This window comes from Haemaphysalis longicornis, unplaced genomic scaffold (genome assembly GCF_048455015.1).
Source record: "Haemaphysalis longicornis isolate Haplotype H1 unplaced genomic scaffold, Haemaphysalis longicornis Haplotype H1 scaffold_118, whole genome shotgun sequence".
Taxonomy (NCBI): Eukaryota; Metazoa; Arthropoda; class Arachnida; order Ixodida; family Ixodidae; genus Haemaphysalis; species Haemaphysalis longicornis.
Window position 1 is genome coordinate 365,877 of NW_027526223.1, and position 22,865 is coordinate 388,741.

A 22,865-nucleotide genomic window follows, 5' to 3' on the forward strand; every position below is an offset into this window, starting at 1 on the left:
TTCGCAATATCAGAGTCACGGTTACGTGCAAACAATCGCCTCTCTGTCTACACTTTTCTGCAGTCTAGAAAAGGGCAGGCTCTTTCAAGAGTTCTGCTCGCGATCAGGAACAACCTGACGTACATGAAGCACACCTTGCCTCCAGATGACACAAACGAGTATGTCACAGAGACTTAAAACTTACGCGCAGCAATTTACCCCTATCGTGGCATACATTACACCTGATGGTTCATTTAACGTGGATCGTCTCCAGCACATCGTACGTTCGACACCGGCACCGCACGTGTTAGCTGGAGATTTTACCGCGCACCATCCTTCATTGAGCAGCATTAAGACGACAGTTAGAGGCAGGCGCCTCTTCTATGCGGCTTGCCGTAACGGCTTGACTGTTAAAATACCAGTGAACCACCGTTTAGCTGAGGCGCAGTATCCAGCACACTCGATGTCGCCATGGTCTTCCTGGGACTCTCATGTACGGCTCAGTGGTACGTCGAAATCCAGTCACATGGGAGCAGTCACCTGCCTGCATATATCTTGCTGGATGGTCTATGTGGAGAGCCCTTCAATGGAGAATTTCGTTGCCGGGATTGGTATCTAAATTCTGCTCTTATTGAGTAGCTCGATGGGAATTTTGGATCGTACAGTGACCTAGTAGACGCCATGACATGGGCGAGAGGTTCGTGTGCGAAGTTTTTCCGTCTACCCTCGAGGTTCTCTGGGGCAGATGCGGAGTAGCAAAGGCTCCACGCGGTGCGTCGCAGGGCTAAAAGGCATACTCGCAAAACGCGAACATCCGAAGATATACAAGCCGCTAGACGTGCACAGAGGCACGTTCAGCGATATATGAACAAATTAGCTTAGCGGGAAAGCCAGTCTTTCTGCTCAAAATTAGACCCGCGAAAACGTCTTACCGGATTTGAAGCTTAGTACGCAGCCTACGGGCACCGCCTACTGCTCTGCACCCTTTCTACTCTATCGCTTTGCGACAGAACCACCGTGATCTCGACGTCGCTGAGGATTTCTGTACCTCTTTCCCCTCTGAAAATGTGACCGTCATGGACAAGCCATTCACAATGGCAGAACTACTTGCTGCCTTGTCTTCTGTAAACAAGGCTTCTGCCCCGGGCCCACACGGCATATGCCATGCAGCTTTTTCGCACCTTGGAGACAAAGCTAAACGCTTCCTTCTCGGACCGTACAACAACAGCTGGCAAACGGGCCACCTGGAACGGGCTGGAAGTGCGGTCGGCTTGTTCCTGTGCTCAAACACGGGAAAATCCCCGCGGAAGTTGAGTGTTATCGGCCAATCGCACTCCTCAGCTGCGCGGACAAGCTGATGGAGGAAATGGTCCTTGTTCGCCTAGACTGGCCCTTGACAAAGCGGAACGTGTATGCCCCACAGATGACTGTTTTCAGACAGTCTCGCAGCACCATCGACAACGTGCTTGCCCTAGTCAATGACATAAAGAGTGCGAAAGCCCAGAGCCGCATCACTCTGGTAGTGTTCATTGACATTAAATCAGCCTTTGACTGTGTGGCACATGAGGCAATAAGATCTGTATTAGAATCCGTAGCCATCGGAGGTCGCATGCATGCCTAGATAACCCATTATCTGTCTGACAGCTCCGTCTTTATGTCCACGAAGGATGATGAAACAGCCCCTCACAATCTCACGCCAGGTGTGTCCCGGGGCGGCATTTTAAGCCCAACCCTATTTAACATCAGCCTCACTGGCTGATCTCGGCTAGGAAATCTCGTCTAGGAAATGTGCAGAAATGGCCTTCACCCCATGTCTCCCGCTATCATTTTTCAGCGGCAGGGGACCTGCTATCCCTCGTGAACTCTCACCGATTCCTGGGCGTAACACTCGGCAGGTGCCTGACGTGGTGGCCTCATGTTCTTCTCCTGAAGGAGAAATTTGGCTCCTTTGCTCAGGTGTTACGCATGCTGACCAGCGGTTGAGGAGGCTGTTCTGTTGGGCCGCTCCTACGTCTCTACACAGCAGTCTGCGAAGGAAGCTTGGTAAGATTGTTCCTGTCCCGAAAAAGGTATTTCATCTTCACCGAGGAATTATCGCCCCATTTCCATCACAAGTGTATGCACTAAATTAACGCAACACAGAATTTATTCCTACATAGTAAATTTTGTACGTTCAGTACATTTGTTTCACCCGAACCGACGCGGTTTTCAAAAAGGACTTTCATGCGACACTCAACTCCCCCTGTTCGTTAACGACCTGAGCTCTAGCCTGGTTATTAACATGCCTGTAGACGCCATTTTCCTTGATTTTTAAAAAGTCTTCAACAAAGTTCCCCATAATAGATTATTTTTGAAACTTTCAAGTCTTAACATTAATTGTCTTGTTTTTAATTGGATATGCGACTTCTTGTGTAACCGTAAGCAGTTCGTTTGTGCTAATAACCATCGTTCCTCCTCATCCGCTGTAACCTCCGGCGTATCTCAAGGCACGGTCCTTGGTCCTCTAGTATTTCTAATCTATATTAACGACCTCCCCCATAACTTAGCTTCTAACATTGGTCTATTCGCAGACAACTGTGTCATTTATCATCCTGTTCACAATGCAAACGACACTGTCATCCAAAAGTCTGATCTTTCTTTGATTTAATCATGGTGCGAAAAATGGCTGATGTCTCTTAACATAGAGAAAACTTGTGTCATTTCTTTCCATCGCCGACAATCGTATTCCTCCATTAAATACTTCCTGTATGATTCGGAAATTACAGCAGCTAATTCATGTAAATACCTCATTATCAGTCTAACTTCAGATCTGACCTGGTGATCCCACATAATCAATATCACTAATGACGCAAACCGCGTTCCTGGCTATCTCCGAAGAAACTTACGTCTAGCCCCACCTCCTGTTAAACTTTTAACCAATCTAACACTAGTTCGCCCGAGGCTAGAATATGCATGTGCGACCTGGGATCCTTATCAAATCACTCTTATTAAAACACTTGAATTCATCAAAACTCGCGCAGCCAGATTCATTTATTCAGATTACTGCTATCATAGCAGCGTCACCGAACTAAAATCCCAGGCTAACATGGTTAACTACACTTCACGCCACAAAACTGAAAGACTGGGTTTGTTTCATAAATTTCATAATGCATTGCCCCTAAACCATGTTATCGTTCCAGCTCATCGTCTTTCATGCCGTATCAGCCATTCGAAAGCGGTTTATCTACCTCGTGCGCATACCACTGCCCATCACTCTTCATTTTGTGTGCAAACATCAACAGAATGGAACGATCTTCCTGCTGACATCGTGCACCGCTCCAGCATCGCCCATTTCATAGAAGCCAACGAACAAATCATCTGTTTGTGAACTGTCTACCTTTTCATGTAACACCCCTTTACTGGGGCCCTTTGTATTATAAATAAATAAATAAATAGACTGCTGCAATACAGCCCCCAGTACTAAGCCCTCTTTCCAAGACAAACACAAGGCTGTTGGACAGTATGCTGCCCCGAGCTTGGTCTTCCGATGAAAACATCTATGCTGGGGACCATACGAGAATGTAGGCGCTTCTTACCCTGTGTACTGGTGAAAAAGTAGCAGCTTTGCGTTCATCGGCGGCTGGCGGCTAGGGTCGATTGACATCAGTTGAAATCTAGCTCCGTCTTAGCGGACTAGACACTCTACCACCCAAGTGTCAGAAGTGCCCTGCGCCGCTTAATCTCCTGCCCTGGATGTAGTCCCCCTGGCGAATTCTCACCACAGTACCGGGCATCAGCAGGAAATCAAGGTGGCCAATTACAGCCCTTAAGTACTTCCCTCTAGAGCACATAAGGAATTCCTACGCTAACTACAAGCATATCTACACTGATGTATCGGGGACGGCCACATCATCTGCTGTCGGAATCTGGGTTCCGTCGACGCGGACTACTATTGCGGCTAGGTTGAGCCCAACATCGACGACCTCAGAACTTACTGTCTTGCGCTCCGCTTTGCAGTACATTCTTGGGCAAGAAGCCTGTGGGTGGGTGATTTACACAGAGTCACGGTCGGTGCTTCAACAACTAGCATCATTTCCGCGCGAACAACTGGCCCACGAAATACACACCCTCCTTACTCATGCTGCCAGCTTGCTTCACGAGGTAGTGTTACAGCGGCTACGTGGACATGGTGGGGTGAATTGAGGATGTGGTGGCCGGCGAAATAGCTTGCCCAGCTCACACCCAGTCTAGTGCCATCATCTCGATTCCTTTGCCTCGACGTGACGCCTCGACACTTGCGTAATCCGTGGCGCGGCACTTACAGCTCTCAATTTGGACGGACTGAACAAAACATTTTCAGCAAATGCGCAGAATTGATCCCGCCTGCGCTTTCCGTATGCCGTGTGTCCTGGGAAAGCGCCACGAAGCAGTTGTGCACCGCATTCGCCTTAACGTCACTTTTACCAGCCACTACTTACACAAGACGCGCCGAGTTGCCTCCCCTCACTGTGACGTATCCAGTGTTCGTGAGGACATAGGACATGTACTATGTGTGTGTCCCCATTATGACACCCCGCGGGTAACCTTAATGACAACTTTCGGACTGCGTGCTGATGCACCACAAAGGCTTTGCGACGCCATTGGTACATGATACTCAACTGCCGCGGAAACACGGAGTGCACAAGCTTTGGATTCATTTCTCCGTGACTCCGGCCTTAACGAACCCTGTAAACGTTTGCTTAAACTTTACTGCTGTTTGCGTGCTGTGGGCGTCATCCTGCGTCTGTCAGTTTGTGTGCTTAGTTGCGTTTATAGAGTCTGTATGAGTTTCTGTGTCTTCGCATCCTTTCACTTTCGCACCTCTCATGTTCCTGTGGAGTAGCAAGGCAAGCTCGCTGCAGGCTGACTTCTCTTCATCATTAAAGGCATTCCTCCGGCCCCTCCTCACTTTGGTTCGTGTGCTTCCACCGCTAGGTAAAGGGCCTTGCAGATTCCAGCCTATCTTTGTGCTAGTGGCGATCAATGCAGGGATATTTTCGTCCCACTTCGCTTCTGTCCTACATGGTCGTACATGACATTAACTTCTAGAGTTGATAAGAGCCAATGAGGACGCTCATACCTGTCTCACGATTTATTCTCGGATAAACAGCTTCGTCCGCCAGGTGCTTTCCTTCCGAAGCCATGGCTTGGAGAAACGGTATATCACTAGGCGGTTCAGCCATCTGTTCGCATTTGAAACGCACGATATATGCCTTCGATATCCACCGTAAGGTTGTCGTGTTGACTGCGGAGCGTAAACTTCACCATTCTGTACCTTCGTTTTGGTCCGCTCACTCTTGCAAAGGCACTGATGGAGAGTTCTGTCTCGGCGACAGTAGCGAGATTCAGCTTGGAAGCAACGCTGTCTTTAGCCAAGCTTTGCTGACTCACATTGGCGATGACTCCGCGCATTAAGCAACAACGCTCTGACGCCATCGTTCATGCGCGAAACGTCTGGAGTACAACGTCTTGATGAGTCGAGGAGCTGAAGCATTCTGTGTGGCGACTCCCATGGTAACATTGACCTGCTGACCATTAGTCGAGGATGGCATGTTCATATTACGACCATTGCACATCGATGAAGCATGTCGTCGTTTGCATACCTGACATTGCACTCTTCGTTGGCAGTCACAGAGGAGATGACTTTTTGCCGTGCACCTGAAGCACCGACCGTCGGATGCGAGCTGTTGGCGCTTCTCTGCCAATGTCTTGTCAATCGTGCAATCCTCAGTCTTGTGCTGGGTGGCGCAGCACAAGCAAAAATAGCCCAAGAGAGAGTTCGTCTCCTTTATTTATTTATTTTTATTTATTGTACCCTCAGGGCATCCAGTATCATAGAGGAGATTGGGCTTAGGGGGCAAGTAAAATACAAACGCGCACATGAAAAGCAAACCCCATTTAGTACATGCATACAACACTCAAAAACAGCATGTAACTACAATGCTTACAAAATATAGAAAATATCAAGACAGAATCAAAGAAGGAAGCACCGCAACAAAATTACGGTAATGAATACCTAATACACAAAGAAAGTACTGGCAAGAAAAAAAAATTGGCATATAATTTCTGCGATACACAAGTGAACGGCAAACGAACAACTGCAAACAAAAACTAGTGATGATGATGAACAAACTTTATTGGGGACCAGGTGCTGATGTTAGGGCACCCGCCCGGTGGGAGGCTTCCTTAGTCCGGGATGCCTTGGGCTATGCTGGCCATCCGTGCCCTCTCTACCAATCGTCGCTGGTGCGGAAGGTCGGAGCTGGTCAGCAGCTCCACCCACTGCTCATAAGTAGGGTTGGGGTTACGGGTGAGGAAAGGGGATTGTTGGCACTCCCATACAATGTGGTACAGGGTGCCTGGTTGGGGAAAGGATTTGCATGTGGCAGGGTATAGGGTGGGATACATGGCATATAGCAGGGTGTTATGTGGGTAGGAGTTCGTCTGTAGTCGCCGGAAGGTAGTAGCTTCATCACGAGAGAGGTTCGGGTGGGGTAATGGGTATTTGCGACGCGCGTTTCCATAGTGGGCGAGTATTTCGGCGTATGTTTGCAGAGAGGGGGGTGGGTTTAACTGCTGCTTCCGATGGGGGTTCGTACCCCTCGTGGGAAACGATCCGGTGTGAATGAGCGCGGGCAGCGGCGCGCACCCCCCGAGGGATTCGTGACCTGTAGCCCAAATTATTTGCAGTTCTGGGAGTGGTTTCGCTTGTTGTAGAAGTTTCAAGGCGGGTTGGGATATGCCTCCTTTTAAGTAGTTCCTGCCAGTGGCTTGGCAGTCAGTAACACAACTAAGAAAAAAAATGCGTTGAGCAAGTCAACGCATAAAAAAATTACACTATCTTCCCACGTGGGAACCCTGAGGGGATGCAAAGCCGTGTAATCTGGATCAGCTACTCGCCGCTGGCGTTTCAAAGCGGCTTCTCATTCTCGAAGCGAGGAATCCGCTGCTCGACGCTTCCGTTTACGTTCGGCGTCGCGAGCTCTCCTCTGTGCAGCCTTGTCTTCGGAGGTGCTCGCGGTTCTGACAGTGTGCCGGCTAGCGCTAGTTGAAGGTGTGCCAGCCACGCTGACGGAGTCGTTGGCGTGCATTTCCAGTCATCGGACGGCGCAATACCGAAGAAGCAACTGACCGGAGCGCGGACGGGTTTATTTGCAGAGCAGAGGGAGTGGAGAGGAGGAGCAGCGTGCATGCGCGTGATTGGACAGCTGGTGTGGATAGGGGAGAGGAGGAGCAGCGCGCGCTAGCGCACAGGTGGTGTGGAGAGGAGAAGGAGGGAGAGTGGTGTTATCACAGGTGGTGTGAAGAGGAGGAGAGGTGCGGACGCCGGACGCCGGACGACGGACAGTCGACTAAGAGATGCTTTGCATCTAAAATTTCGAGTTCCTCCCGAAATCATTCATGGTTAGTAATGGTGACTAATCACGCAGGCAGGTTGTTCCAATGATGGCATGTTTGTGGTAAAAAAGAATGCGAGTATGTTACGGTGTTCTGGCGCGGAATATGAACCTTGTAATGATAGTCGAAGCGTTCAGATAGGAAAAAGGGAGGTTTTAGCCAACGTGGGTTAATTACCGGGTTGTGGTGATACGCTTTATGCAGCACACAAAGGCGAGCCAGTTAAGGCAATATGATATAATCGACTATTTAGTATTCTTCAGAAATTTGGAATTAATGCCGTCAGGGCCACATGAAAAAGACAGTTTCAGGTTCCTGATGACGCCAGCAATTCTAGTAGGATCGAAAACTATAGGGTCGATTGGAAAAAAATTTACACACTTCAGATCTGGAGAATTATATATAACCGGGTTACAAGAAGATCTTGCGGAGCTATTATTTGACAGCGAGGCGCACAAATGGCTAGAAACAGGTACACCATGATTATCTACCAGGCTTATTGTGTTGTCGTTTTTCGGATCCATTATGCTCCAGAAACGCTTAGGATTTGTTTTTAATAATATAGGCAGAGTTGACTGAAAAAAGGTGCGTTTTGCAGTTTGAACGGACTTAGTGTAAGATGCGGCTGCTAATATGTAGGCTGATGAGTGCTGCGGGCCACTAGATTTCTGGGCAGTACGATATAGCCTGGCTTTGTTGTTAAACAATCGTTTCAAATATCGAGTAAACCAGGGAGCATTAGTATTACTATAAACGCGCCGTAATGGTATACGTTTGTTGATTATTTGGTAGACCTGTTGTTTGAAGGCATAACATATGTAATCAACGCTTATTTCTTCATAATGTGGCAGCAAACTATCAAGAAATATACAAAGCCCAGTATTATTAGTTTCGAAGTTGGCTCCATTGTAGTCCCTGATGCTTTTTATGCACTTCTGTTTTCTTATAGCAGGAATGGAAAGAGCGAAGTAGAGTACGTCATGTTCGCTCAAGTCGTAAATGTGCATTATTGACGAAATAATATCTGGGGCAGATGTCCGGACGAGATGGAGCAAGGACGATGTTTTCGGTAGAAGAGACGAGGCGGCAGGAGCTGGAGTCTGCTTCTTTGGACTTTCGTTGCAGACAGGATCATTGCTTTCTGATGTCTTCAGCCAATTGTTGATGAGATAAGTCTTTTCTCGGCACTGTACCTCGTTGCGGAGAAACTCTAATAGCTGATCGAGTTAGTCAGAGGAAACCTGGCTGGTTCCTGTCGCATTCTCCGTGCTTTCTTTTTTGTAGTAATCTACCACGACGTCGGCTTGGATTACTTTGAGTAGCACCCCGTTTAGCATGGCTTCGTATGAAGACTTCGTGATTCCCAGGCTATGCAGTCCCCTCCTGTTCAATTCCACCGTGTCCAAAAGCTTGCGCAAAGCAGGCGCGTCGCAAGCTGGCCTTACAGGCTTGAGCATTCGCAAATTATCGGGAACCTGTGCTCGATCTATTAACGTTTACAAAACGACGCTTCAGAATTTAGAACGCATCATTATAGCAGAGGTCGGTTCCCTGAATTCCAGCAACGGATTCCGCAACAGATCCACCTAGAAGGTAGATCAAATAGTGGAAGCGATCCACATTGGACAGTTTCGTGTTCTCGTGTGCAAAAGGGCTGCCATTTGTTCACTGCTCCGTCAAACCAAACAAGCTCCAACTTTAGAAGCCTCGCTATGCACTCACGTGGAGGAAGTTGGGGACCGCTGGGTGCTGTCTCTGAAGGCGTAGCAGCCGCGGCTGAAGGTACAACCGACGACGGAGGCGTTGTACCAGTTTTCAAAACGTCAATGTGGTGCTCAATAAACGCCAACGTGCTGTTTGCGGCGCCGTCGTACTGCATGACCACTTCTTAGTCATCCACTGCTAGGGCATCGGTCAGGTGTGATTCAACCTTGTTGTTCAAGACCCGGAGTTCCAAGTTGCTGCCACGCCGGCGGCCGTGCAGAATTCGAAGTCCCTAAAGCTCGAACTCATGAAACTGGAACACTTGGTCGGCTTCATTGGTAATCCTCGTGTTCATGGTTCGTTGTGAGGGCCGCTTGTGCTTTGCTCGTTCCATGCTGGTCCAGCTCCAAGTGCAGCTCACCACGCCGGGGATAAAAGGATCGTGCCTCTGTCTTGATACTCAGGCTTCAGCACCAAAAGCCACTGTGGGAAAACAGCGCCACGGCTTTTAGTGGCGCCGAAGAAAAGAGACGCAAAACCCGGAATTCATTTTAGAAAGCGTAGTGGTCTTTGCAAACTGACGAACCAAAAGGGCACAGCACGCGCCCTGTGCTACAAGTACATATCTTCTTCATGATCCTCTTCCTTGCGCGGCTCATTCCAACGACGTCACACTACAGCGCCAGGTTCAAAAATAAAATTTACAAGGGAGATCGGTGTCTTCGACAGCCATTATTGACCCTTACGATTTGCGATAGACATGTAAGTAGTTTTTGCTGGAGACAGCTTCAGGCCCCCAAAGAACACCACTGTGAGGTAATAATGTCCACGGCAGCCTGTTTACCTGCTTGTTGATAGACCGTTTGTCGTGCACCGAGCACACAGTGATATCGTTCGCATAGACGACAAAAAACGTGTTCGGTATGCTATCCAGCTGCCACAACAAAGGTAATAGGGCCACGTTGAAGAGCACAGGAGACAATAGGGAGCTCTGAGGCACGCCTCGCTTAGCAACAAGGTGTTCAAGCGTTCCTCGCCTTTGCGGATAGAGGACGAGTGGTTGTGAAGGATGGACTTCACAAAGTGGCATACTGCTGGCGGAAGGTGTAGTCTATCCAGTAAATTTTATTATAGCAGAATGACCCCCGTTATCATACGTCTTTTCAACGTCCGTGGCCAAGAGGATGCGAATCGCACGTGACTGGCCACCTAGAATCACCACAAGTGACAGATGGTCCATGCCATCTTCTGTTCGCAGGTGTGGACGAAACCCAATCTGAGCTGGGTGATGCCATCCGTGTGATTCCAGCCACCAGCAAACACGCGTGACGAGCATTCGTTCGAGTAGCTTGCATATAATGGACGTCAGTCTGATAGGACGGAGGTTACTCAACCGGTCTGGGGGCTTACCAGGTTTGCCACATATGACACATTTAAATTTAACAGCTTCTTGCGAGTTTTTTGTGTGTTGTTCAAGATGCGGGCTTGAGGAACGCATTGGCCGGGCCAGAAACACCAGCAGCAACAGACCACGCCTGACATGTACGGGCGTAATTGAAGCTTACCAGCGTATTATAGGATAAGCGCTAGAGCAGATGCCGGACCCTGAAGGGATGTTCGGCCACGACCCATGTATCGGGTTTGCAAGATCTTGTAAGGAGTGCATGTGAGCGTAGCCGCGAGGGTTTCTGGTGACTCGTCCGGGTCGACGCCGAAAACTACATGCTTGCGAAGGTCGGAGCCCTAACTCAAGTGCGATTGAACCCCCACTGCAGTACGGGCAGACAGGGGGATCTTTTTCGAGTCTCAAAGGCGGTTAACATCCGCTAACGAACACAACCACATGGAAATGGTGTTAGTAAGACGGTGAACGGTGAAGCCTTGAAATCTAATGGTTTGGAGTCAGGAATCCAGAATGGCTTGAAGGACCCTGTTGGGGAGAGTCGTGACGTTGAATCACTTCCGAGGTTCAGTCGATATTTTGTGTAGCGGGAGTTCTTCGGGCACCACCACACGCACTGCGGATGCACTGCCACGTTTCTGCAAAAATGTGTCCCGAGTTGACGTAGCAGGCGCTCCTAATGGCTATTTACATGCTCGCGTCTTAAAGCCAGTCGGACCACCATTACTTGTTGCGGTAGTTGGTTGTTTCTTTATCAGATCCACCGCAGCAAGATGTTGAACGGCAGTCGTTTCAGTCTCCATGCTGTCGCTTTGCAGAGTTGCGCCCATGCAAAGCCCTAGTGTTGCCATAGCAGTTGCGGCACGCCTAGCTCTATGGCGGGCAGCGCAGGCGGACTCTACGTCTACTCGATGACGATGACGCAACGATGCGGCCCGAGGGCCGCATCAGGAATCACAGAGGATCACTGCAAGCTGGGCAGCTGTTCCAAGGCCGATAAGCGTGAAAACCACCAAAACCGGAGGAGCGAAGACCGAAGATGTGCCCACTCTTGGCTTGGCTTGGTTTGGCTAGAAATGATGATTTGGAAACCATATCAAGCAATAGAAAACAGTGCATTCTCCTATTGTTTTTGCTGGGTACACATTTTAAAATACCCTTTTCCATTTCACCTATAGTTAAATGTGTGTTTTTGAGGCTCACGGTCATGTTTGTCAGCGTCTGTTTTCGGCATCACACATAAACCCAGTATATCTAAATATTCTGCGTTAAAATTTCTTATGGCCGCATAACTTAAACGGTTTCGTTTCACGGTCTTGCAATTGGTGAGCTTTCGTTTCGAATACAGAGCTTGTACTCCACAAAAATCGGTTGCCTGTCCCTTTAATCTATCCTATTGTGTTAGCTGGGCTATGCAGGTTGGCCAGCCCATGCGAGGGTGTTGCATAGCTGGGTTGGCAAACGACAGTCGTCTTTAGACATTTCCAATGAAGCAACAAGATACGCGACCAATTTTTTAACTTTACTTGCCTATTTTTTGTTCTGTAAATCTCGACATAGCACGTAAATAGACGTCAACGGCAAACGACAGCAGTGTCAAAATGTCGCCTTGTGCGCTATACAATTCAAAAACAAACTCATCGGTACCGTTACGAAGTTTCAGACGTTTCTTTTTTTTTTTTCGAGCAAAATAGCACAGGGAATTTCGAAGGCGCATGAACATTTTCAAGCTCAAGGTCGCAGATTCCATGCCCAGGTGAAACGTGGATATCAAAACTGAATCAGTAGTGCAATACATGATCAAGGGTGGGGAGGAAGTGCGCTATAAACTTACTGACGCAAATACGGCACTTTCGGAAGGAAGCCCTACATAAAAACTGTTTGGAAATAGAGCGAGAATACTGGCAGCTTAGTCTGGTCACTGCGGTCCTTTGCTAGTGCAAGTGTGGTTTTCAGGTGAACAAAATGCGCCACCTGGCAACAGCGGTGCATTACCTGCGGCAATGACAATAAAAAGTACACCAGTTTCAACAACGGTGTACATTTTTCGAACATTTTCACATTCACGCGAAACTAAGCAAACGCGCACTTTACTGTAGTGATATAGACGCCCTAAGTACCTGTGCAAAGATATCTATATGGCTATATTTTTAGATGTTTCCAAATACCGTCAATCCCCCCCAAAAAGCCCATGACGAAACGTGCGTTAGGTTCATACGTCATCGGTGTGAACAGCGTGCATAGTTTTCCCATGCCACATAAACACGAAAGAAGGATTTCTATTTTCACCTACACATGGCGGGGAACAGCTGGGGAAAAAACCGTGGATGGAAGACAACAAGGCAGCAAGTGTTTATTTTGGGCTCCTTGAAACGTCAGGCCTTCAAATGTCGACATAATGAAGAATACATCCAATTATACAAGGGTCGTACCATAGACATTATACGGCGTGTTTTTGTATGCCGTCATTCCGGTAAAATATCTGAAAATTTGTTAACAAAAAATACAAGCAAAGCAAATGCGCAATGCAGTGACACGGCACTCAACCCATTGAAACAGCAGCCATGATTGGGAACGCAGTGGAAATTTGTGTTAAAATCTAGCCTGAATGTCTGACCCCGTACGCAGAACCTTAACCCAGAACCTTAACGCAGAACCTAAAGTGCCGTCTTTTTTCTTCTCGAGTACGACCGGCGCAGCCCACGGACTTTTCGATGGCTGTATAATGTCGTCGCTGAGCATGTCGTCTTCTTGAGTCCGTATGGCTTCGCACTCGTGTGAAGAGACGCGGTACGGTGACTGTCGGGTAGGTCGGGCTCCATCTTGGGTTATTATCCGGTGCTTCGCCAGAGGTGTCTCACGTAATTTTGAGTTCGACGAAAAGCACTCGCTATAGCGACGCAGCAAAGCCGATACCTTTTTCCTTTCTTCTTGCGGTAGCGCCGGATTAACGCGAAAGGATGCGGAAGCTTGAAGGTATCTTCAGTTGCGCGTTCAAAGTCGGCGACTGCGATCACGTCACTTGCTTCTTGCGATTCTTCGAGGAACGCGATTGCAGCGCCCTTGTTTAAATGCTGGTACTCCTCGGTAAAATTGGTGACCAAAACGTGGGATTTGCGTTGCTTGAACCGCGCAATGCTTCTTGCGACAGACACACACCTGTCGATAAGCAACCTTTGATCACTCTCCACGATAGCGTCGACTTCAGGAGCAGCACCTTCACAGTGCACGGTGATCATCAAGCTTGCGCGGGGTGGCAGGGTGACGTGATCGCCGGCGATCCTTACAGCAGCACGGTGTTTGAGGCTCTGCTGCGGCATCGTGGAGTGATCGGAGGCAAAAGTTATCGACTTGGTCTGTCGATCAATTATTGCGCCGTTTTCTGTCAAAAAGTACATTCGGAGAATTGCGTCGCGGGAGCAGTTAGGCAAAATGACGAACGCCGCAGAGTACGTTGTGCCGTCTATGGTGACGCGCGATGTGCACGTTCCACTTGGCGTCACGAGATGGCCTCCTGCTGTGCGAATGCACGGATCGTCCCATCTGGTCATAACTTTCTTCAGCTTAGACGCAAATGGTCCGCTCATTTCTGAGTAGTCGGCTCCCGTGTCTATGAGGGCGACTACATCAAAGCCGTCGATGGACAGCTGAACATCGGAGGCCACTTTCCTCGAGTTTCGGGTGCATCGGGGCGTCGTATCTCGGCTTGTACGTGTTGACGTTCGGGCACTTTGCGTCGTTGTCTTCGTCGTGTTCTCAGCGGCAGGTTCGGTCTTCGGGTACGCGTCGCGCCGTTTTGCTGTAGTCGTGTTGGAGTCACGTTAGGGTTAGATTGGGTCGTCGGGCTGAAGGCATGTCGTGAATCATAGTCGCTGCGTCGTGGGAGGGTTTTCATTTTTCCGCGGTCGTCAACTTTACCTCCAGAAGTTACCGCTTTTAGTTTCCTCCGCGTGGGCTGGGGGACCTTTCACGTGAGAAGTCAGCAGTGCTGCGGCGTTTCGGTGACTGATACGGGTAGGGCGACGGCGAACGGTTGAAGCGGGCTGGTCTTCGGTTGGTGTTGCAGAGGTATTCTTCGATCTCAGCAGGGCGCTGGCCGTATCGGGGGCGTGGGGCGTCAACGGAGAACCCTCGCAAACCGAGCTTCTTTTAGGAACAGCGACGGTAGATGTGGTCAGCCTCTCCGCAGTGGTAGCAAAGCGCGCGATTATTGGGCGTTCGCCACACGTTGGTCTTCCGTGGCGTCTGGTATTGGTCTACAGGGCGTCAGGCGGGTGGCATTGGACGGTGGTATGGCTCGGCCTCTTGACGACGGGATGGAGCAGAGCGGGGTTGACGAAGAGCTGCGGAGTAGACCATCGCTTGGGGCTCTCGGGGTGCTTCTGAAGGCGTAGAAGTCCCCAGCGCCTGTTGAACCTCTTCTCTGATGACGTCAGTCAGGTAAGCCACTTGAGGTTGTGGCGTCGTTGGAAAAAGCTTCTGAAGTCCCTCCTTGACCACCGCTCGGATGGTCTCGCGGCAATGTATCGGAGCTTACAGTTGCGGCATCGATGGCCTCCGAGAACAGCGCGTTGACCGGCCGGTCGTACTGCCTCGTTCGAATTTCTGGCGTCTTCCCCATCGCGGCCGCCTCAGATGCGAATTCAGCCACCGTCTTCGCTGGGTTACGGACTAGACAAGCAAAAAGCTCTTGCTTTACTCTTTGCATCCGAAACCGAAGCTTCTTTTCTTCGGTCATTTCGGGGTCCGCACGGCGAAAACGTCACATCATCTCCTCAACGAAGATCACGACACCTTCGTTGGACTGGTACGTTCGAGTTTCAAGCAAAAGCGCAGCTCGCTCTTTTCCCACCACGGTAGTGAAGGTCTTAACTTCCTTTTGAATCAAGTCCAGTCGGTCAAAGATCTCTCATGGTTCCCGAACCAAGTTCGAGCAGCATCTTCTAAGTAAAAAAAAAGACATGCCGGAAAGTTTCTTCGTCGTGCCACCTGTTGAAGATGCGGACGCGCTCCAGCTTCTCCAACCATTCTTCGGGGTCTTCATCGGGGGCTCCCCGGAACGATGGCGGTTCTCGGGGCTGCTGCAGGATGATTGGCGACGTTGTTTCTTGCACCATGGTGTTGGTTGCAGCATTCCTTCTCTTGGGCCCTTCTGGCAGAAGACCGAACTCGGGTAGCAATCCTTGCAGTCGCCGGCTTTGTCTGGTTGGACTGGCTTGGCGGCTTCCCGATGTCGTAGTGAGCATAAAGGGTGAGTACCCAGCACCTCTACCAGTGAGACACAAGTTTATTGGAGCGAACTTGTGCTCCCCTAACAACTCAAAAGAATACAGAGGCGGCGAAGCAGCGGTGAACAAACTGACTTGCGCAGGCGAGTGTCGTAAAATCGAATGCCGCGGTGTCTGCTCTGCAGGCTTTCATCTTTCGGCGCGAGTGTTTCGGAACCGTCGATTCACATCCAGAACAATGTAGATCACAGAAGATAATTCTGGGCTAGCGACGTTAGGGCGAAACAGCCTGCTTATCTGAATGTGATAGCCCGTGTGGCATAAAAATAAAGAATGGAAGACACGCTTTGTTTAGAACGCAGATAACACAGCCGGGCGTGGCCCGGCAAAAAAACAATAAATAAACAAACCCATACATCGTTCGCGGCAATATAATTATCGAGCAATATAAGCGTAAGCAACTATATGAATAAATGCGTTGGTGCTTCCCCGAAAGCCCCCGCCCGCCCCTTACTTCCGAGAGACTATTCAGAGTTTAACGACCTTTTAGATGAGGAGCATCTTATAGTCTGGGCATGTCCCGCGTCGGCGTCCGCACTCACACTGCGCATGCGCAACTCTCCTCCTTCCCTCTCTGCCACAGCTGCGGGATACTCCAACGCCACGTAGAGCAAGGCCGGGTTTCTGGTGGGCCTACGTCACCACTTGTCGGGGGTAGTGGGCTGACGCTTCCCTCCGAACGACCTTGAGCGGCCGCGGAGTTTGACCGCGGCACGTCCGGACATGCTCTGTTCGCGTCGGTGGCTGGCAGAGACGCCGATCGTCTTTCCTCATTTCAGGACACGTTCGAGCCAAATTTTCCAGCGAAAATTCAGTGTGCTGTGTGTACTGTGCTGTAGTGTGTGTTTCGTGATGTGAAGTGCACCGGGAAAATACCCGGCAAATGTTGTGTGCCCCGCTGCAATGGGAACTACGATTCCGGTCCAAGAGTGCACGTGTTTGCGTTCCCCAAAGATGAGCTAGCGCGACAGCGATGGATACGAGCCATACCGAGGGATAACTTATCCGTATCGAAACACTCGAAGGTAAGCACATTTTGCCTTTGCGGCTTATTACACTTGTAGTGAGCGTTATAATGTAGCTTTTATTAATTTGTAGTAGAGGTAACTCGTATTTACGTAGCGTGCATACGGTTTAGGTATGCGAGCGCCATTTCAAGCCGGACGACATTCTCCGTGAAGGAAGTCGTGTGGACGAAGTGACTGGACGCACAGTTACAGCGCCACTTTCCCGAGTACGACTGCGCCCAGACACAGTGCCGACGATTTTCCCGTAATGCCCGAGCTACATAAGCAAACAAGAAACACGAGACGAGAGGACCCCGAGGCAAAACGAACACGGTTAGATGCTGTGTCCTTGCAAAAAGCGCTCGCTCAGTCCGTTCTTACTTCCCGCAATGAGGAGGAAGCGGACAAGATTCATTGCATACAGGATTTAATTGTGTATGTCAGTAGCATGCACTCCTAATTCTGGCATGCTATCGAAATCAACGGGAACCTAATTTTGCTGCACATAACTGACGATGAAGCGCCCAGCATCAAGTACTCTGTTGTCGCAAAGCAAGACCTTACGATTACACTACACGTTGCAAAGACAGCGGTCAGGCGACTGGGGTGCAACCTGCTTGTCCCAGCGGTGGCAAACAGCAAACGGGTGGTGCTAGTGTTTCTTGATGGCGTCGAGCAGTATGACAGTGGCCTAAACGCCTCCTCTGAAGATTCAGACAATAATGACCGGGCAACGACAATTTCTGTTCTGGAAAAATTATCACAACAAGAAGAAAAAGCGCCAGGGATGAAGCTAATGATTGAACAAGTAAACCTACACTTCGTGAAAAAGGAACGAAGGCGCTATTCAGTAGACTTTATGGTGTTTTGCTGCCTCCTGTTTACTGTTTCGGCCCATTCATACAGATCTCGTAGCCATGGAAGCCTCATCCTACCCCACCCACGGACAATTCGTTCCGTCTGCTCATCGTTTGGAATGAGTCCCCAAAATGAGCAGCAGGATGCAGCGTTCCTTAGCTACATTGATAAAAGAATTGGCGACTTACGCGACGATCAACGTCACGTCACCTTAATGGTCGATGAGATTCATATCAAGCCATTCTTTGATTACAAAGGCGGAAACATTTCCGGCGTTGCAGCGAACTCCGGACAAGCAGCGAACAGCGCGTTCGTCTTCATGGTGCACAGCTTGATCAACAAGTTTAAGGAAGTTGTGCACATCGTTCCCGTCCAGAAGCCAAACGCCGAGTTTCTGCACAAGTTGTTGAGAGAAGTAATCTGTGGGCTGGAAAAAATTGGCTTCAAGGTGATCTGCGTTGTCACAGACAATAACGCAATTAACAGAAAAGCGATGCTGCCATTTAAACCCACCGTCGTCCCGGTCATTCCAACGTCCTCTCCAAAGTCCCCCACAAGTGATTTTGTGTTTCCACATCCATTCGACCCGCAAAGGCCGCTGTTTTTTGTGATAGACCCTGTCCACATACTCAAATGTGTGCGCAATAACTGGCTGCAAACCAAAGACCAATGCTTCTGGTTTCCAGCGTTCAAACCGGATGACACAGGGCAGCGGCAAATGTTATACGCATATGTCAAAACAATTAAAGCCGCTTATGAATTGGAATGTGACCAGCTGCTGCGATACGGGTACACTGTGTCCAGGAAAGCTGTGTCCCCATCGGACATTGAAAAACAAAATGTCCAGCTTGCTCTGCAAGTGTTCAGTGAGTCTGGGCCAAACGCACTTCGCGCAATCGGGGGAAAGCACCAGCTGAAACACTACGAGGAGACAGCGAGCTTCATGGAAACCATTGTCAAATGGTGGAAAATTGTCAACGTGAAAACGCCCTTCAGAGGAGCTCGCTTTCGTGATGACTTCAAAAAGCCCGTGTTTCCTTCGGAAAGGGACCCCAAGCTGTCGTTTCGGTACGACTTCATTGACTGGCTGGGGTACCCGCCGCGGTGGCTCAGTGGCTAAGGCGTTGCGCTGCTGAGCACGAGGTCGCAGGTTCGATTCCCGGCCGCGGCGGCCGCTTTTCTGATGGAGGCGAAAAGCAAACACGCCCGTGTGTACGAGATTTCGGCGCACGTTAAAGATCCCCAGGTGGTCAAAATTAATCCGGAGCCCTCCACTACGGCGCGCCTCATCGCCTGCGTTGCGTCGGCGCGTTAAACCCTACAATCAATCAAATCAACTGGCTGGGGTACTGGAAAAAGAAACAGGCCGATACTTGCAAGCTGACAAAGGAGACACACGGTGCTCTACACCAGACCACCCAAGCTCTGATGGAGATCTGCAGATACTGCTTTGCTGAGCTGCATATGTCGTTCGTCCTGCTCGGCAAATTCCAAACGGACCTCCTAGAAGATCGCTTTGGAAGGTACAGGCGGCTGGCTGGCTCTCAATATCACGTATCCATAAGGCAGCTGTACGAAGGGGAAACCAAGCTTCGGATTCAAAACACACTGCCCCAAATGGGGACGTCATCCGAAAGGACTGGAAGTGAAGCCGACGAAGATCAACATTGGGAAGACTTTCATAAGCGAGCAGACGTACCGCAGCCAAGCTGCAATGTCGTTGTCACCGCGTAAGCGCTGGCGAAACTCACAGACACCGCCCCTGTCCTGGCTTATGTCGCCGGGTACACAGTGCGCATCGCCCTGAAGCGGCTGAAATGTGAAAGTTTCAAGGGCGCCCTGTGGATAAGAGCATCCCGGTTTCAGCGACCGATACAATGTACAGCCTTGTCAAGGATATTGACAGGGGAGAACTTGTTTACCCTGCAAGGGCAGCGGTGAACGCTGTGGCCCACAAGTATGTTGTCGTTGAGGAGCTCTCCAAACGAGCAGAGTTCTCAAATGTTCCCAATCAGCGACAGCTCGTCACTGAGCTAACGTCGCAGATGCTGAACGGCAACGACTCTTCCGACTTCGACGACTATGAACAAGGACACAAAAGTGAAGTTTTTTTAAAGCATGTGCTGTGGTGCAGTACCAACATCCTACTCAAGAATTTTTGCCGAGTGCTCAACGACAAAGTGCAGGACAAAAACAACAAGTCCAGAAAAAGGAAACTGCAGACACTGACAAATAAATGAGTCAACATTTCATTGCTCTCGAAACAAAACTCATTTGTGCGACTTTTCCCTTTTTTGTTTAGTATATCATAAAGCGGGAAGCAGGCGGGTGCGGCAAAAGCTCGTGCAATTGCTTGCCCACCGCGCTCACGTGCGGCCGGAGCAAGCCCACTAGCTCTACGTCACTGAACAAGCCCCCCGGCCTTGAAACAACCTTCTAACAACCTTCTCTAGGTGGCGTTGGATACTCCCGCCACTTCTTCTCTCGTGCCAGCTGCGTGCACTTCGCTTTCGCTTCTCCCGCGTTCTCGCTTTTGCTTTCGCGGCGCATTCTCGGCGCTTCCGCATCTCTCCTCATCTCGTCTCCTCTCCTTCAACCTTGAATGTAAATTCAAGGTTGAGCAAGGTTGAGTCAACCGCAGCGCTTGCTGCGGTTGACTCCACTTCACTTCGTTCTTCCGATGAAGTGTGATGGAAGCAACAGTCCCGTCAGTTAGTTGGTTGGCGCAAGCAAGCTTCAGCACCTTCCCCCCCCCCCCCAAACTAACAGCAACGCTACGTCCACTTAAGACAAAGCTGCTCAGCGAAGGGCACGCGACGCTGAGCGCAAACGCTTGAAGCGAGCGGCGGACCCTGAGCTTCGTCGGCGCGAATGCTCGGCGCTTGCGCAACTCTCCTCCTGTCGTCTCCTCTCCTTCAACCTTGAATATAAATCGGGTAGCGCGCTGCGCGCGTTGAGGTCAGCGCTTGCTGCGGTTGACTGCATTTCACTACGTTCTTCCTATGAAGTGTGATGGAAGCAACAGTCCCGTCAATTAGTGGGTTGGCGCTAGCAAGCGTCAGCACCACTCCACAACCAAATTCGACTACGAACACAACGGAAACACAACGGAACCCCGAGATGCTCCGCATCTACTCAGCGTTCCCTTCGGGAGGATGGGGCTAATTTTTGTCATCATTTCACTGAGTACGAAAACGCATCAAACACCCTTTTAGAGCTTACCTCATTCAATGAATACTATTGTTGTTTCAGAACTTCCAGGTAGTGTTTTTGCCGGCGCGGTTGTCAACAGCTGTCAATATTTATATCTAAATATCCAACACAACGTTAAAATAACTGTCCTCTCCGAAATAGAAACTTAAGGCTTTTGGAGGCACATATTCGGAGTCACACCATGCACATTAACGTTTTAACTTACACATACCAGACACAAAACTGTTGGCCAATGTAAACATAAAAGGCACAGTAGATTTCTAGCTCCAGAAAGTCGCGCTTAAAACACGTCAGGAACCTGTGAAGTGTTTTATAGTTTACAGCAGACATATCTATGGTCCCAGCACGAGTATCGTGCGATTCATCGCAAAGCAAACACGAAAAGCATGATTCAATGCAGTTCATGATTGTTTACTACTTGCATTAGGGCAGATAACTTAAAATAGTAGTATTAAAGGTTTACCGATCTTAAAGGAAGCAAAACATTTAAATAGAAGATGACGAGGCGCTCTATAAAAGACTGACGAATAATTCAATGAAATGTTTAGGAATGCACAATGAATAATACACGATTATGGAATTCGTGTTCAAAAATTGACAGATGATTCCCATTTATAAATATGATGCTCAACTTGAGATTAATTTTTTAAATCCTACGGGAAGTGAATAATTAGTATACTTTGTGATAAAGCTATAAAGCTACGTCTTGCCGATAAAAATTATCCAATAATTTCAGAAGTCTTGGTAATACTGTATAGGTCTGCAGTTGGACATATCATCATTTCCACTCTTGAAAATTGTCGAAACATTGTTAATTGGGCACTACGAAAAATTTTCAGTCAAAACAACAAACAGCTGGTAGGGTCTAAAGCAGAGACTATAATACCAACAATGCACTTAAGACGTCGTACTTGTAGGTCTTCGATAATGTAACGGTATGTATTATTACACGGCAGAAATACAAGCCTTATTTTTGTTGTACTGTTGCGGGCTAGAACTGCTCTTTCTCGCGGTTTGGCAATTGGAAAGCGTGTAAAGCCTGGTCGTCAGGGCAATGTTTTTATGTTGCGCAACCATTGAATGCAGAGGCTAGTCCTTTCGCAAGCTAATTGTTTGTTTACTTTTTGTCATTAGTCTCCAAATGGTGCTGATTTGATTTCAGGAGGACGAATTAAGGAAACTGTTTACGCGCTTCTGGACAGCTTCACAGCTGCAAGGAACATCACAGAGAAATAGGTGTTTGGAAACAGCAGTCGTCACTCCGTTGTATCTCTTTCTTTTCATGATTTTTATTCGTTGCAACACCTTAATATTTTTGTCTCAAAAAAGAGTCGGCAATGAAGGCCTGATTTGGTCGTTTCCTTGCAACCATGTGAAAAAAATTTTTTTAGGTTTGGTTTCAAGCATTGAGAACAATATGGGTAGGAAGAGAGTAGGGTGTAGGGATATTGAGGTTGCCCTATTTGCTACCCACATTAACTACTGCCACCTAGTGTGGGGAACAACTACGATGCATAATCTAGACTTAATATTACGCCTGCAAAAGAGAGCACTTCGATTTATTTCAAATGTCCCTTTCAGAGATCCTAGTGCACCGCTGTTTTCCCGACATGAAATAGTTAGCGTGAAGAATTACTATCATTTCCGTCTACTTAATTCGTATCTTTTTTCTAATGACAAGTTCAGAAACTTCATTACAACAATTTCAAGCATTACTCCTCAAACAAGCGACTCTCGCACACGCAGCGGTGACAGGTGGCTCGTTCCCCTTCGGCGCACCGGGTATTTTCTACAGTCCTCGCAATATTCATTGCCCTCGATCCTTAACAAATTTCAAAAAGATGGTATCGAGTACAGAAAGTTTACGAAGACGAATCTGCGAAAATATTTTGTGGCCAGATAGTTATTGGTGTAACTTTGTGCACTTGTATTTCTCTTTTATTGTTTGTACTGGTTTCTTTTTCTTTCGCACAGTGAAGTGTGACATGCCTTGGATAA

The 22,865-nt window shown here is 48.9% G+C and overlaps 1 pseudogene; it reads left to right on the forward strand.

Annotated features, from left to right (window-relative positions):
- The first annotated feature begins 18,372 nt into the window (after positions 1-18,372).
- Positions 18,373-19,894, forward strand: LOC144161495 (uncharacterized; annotated as a pseudogene).
- Positions 19,895-22,865: the final 2,971 nt, after the last annotated feature.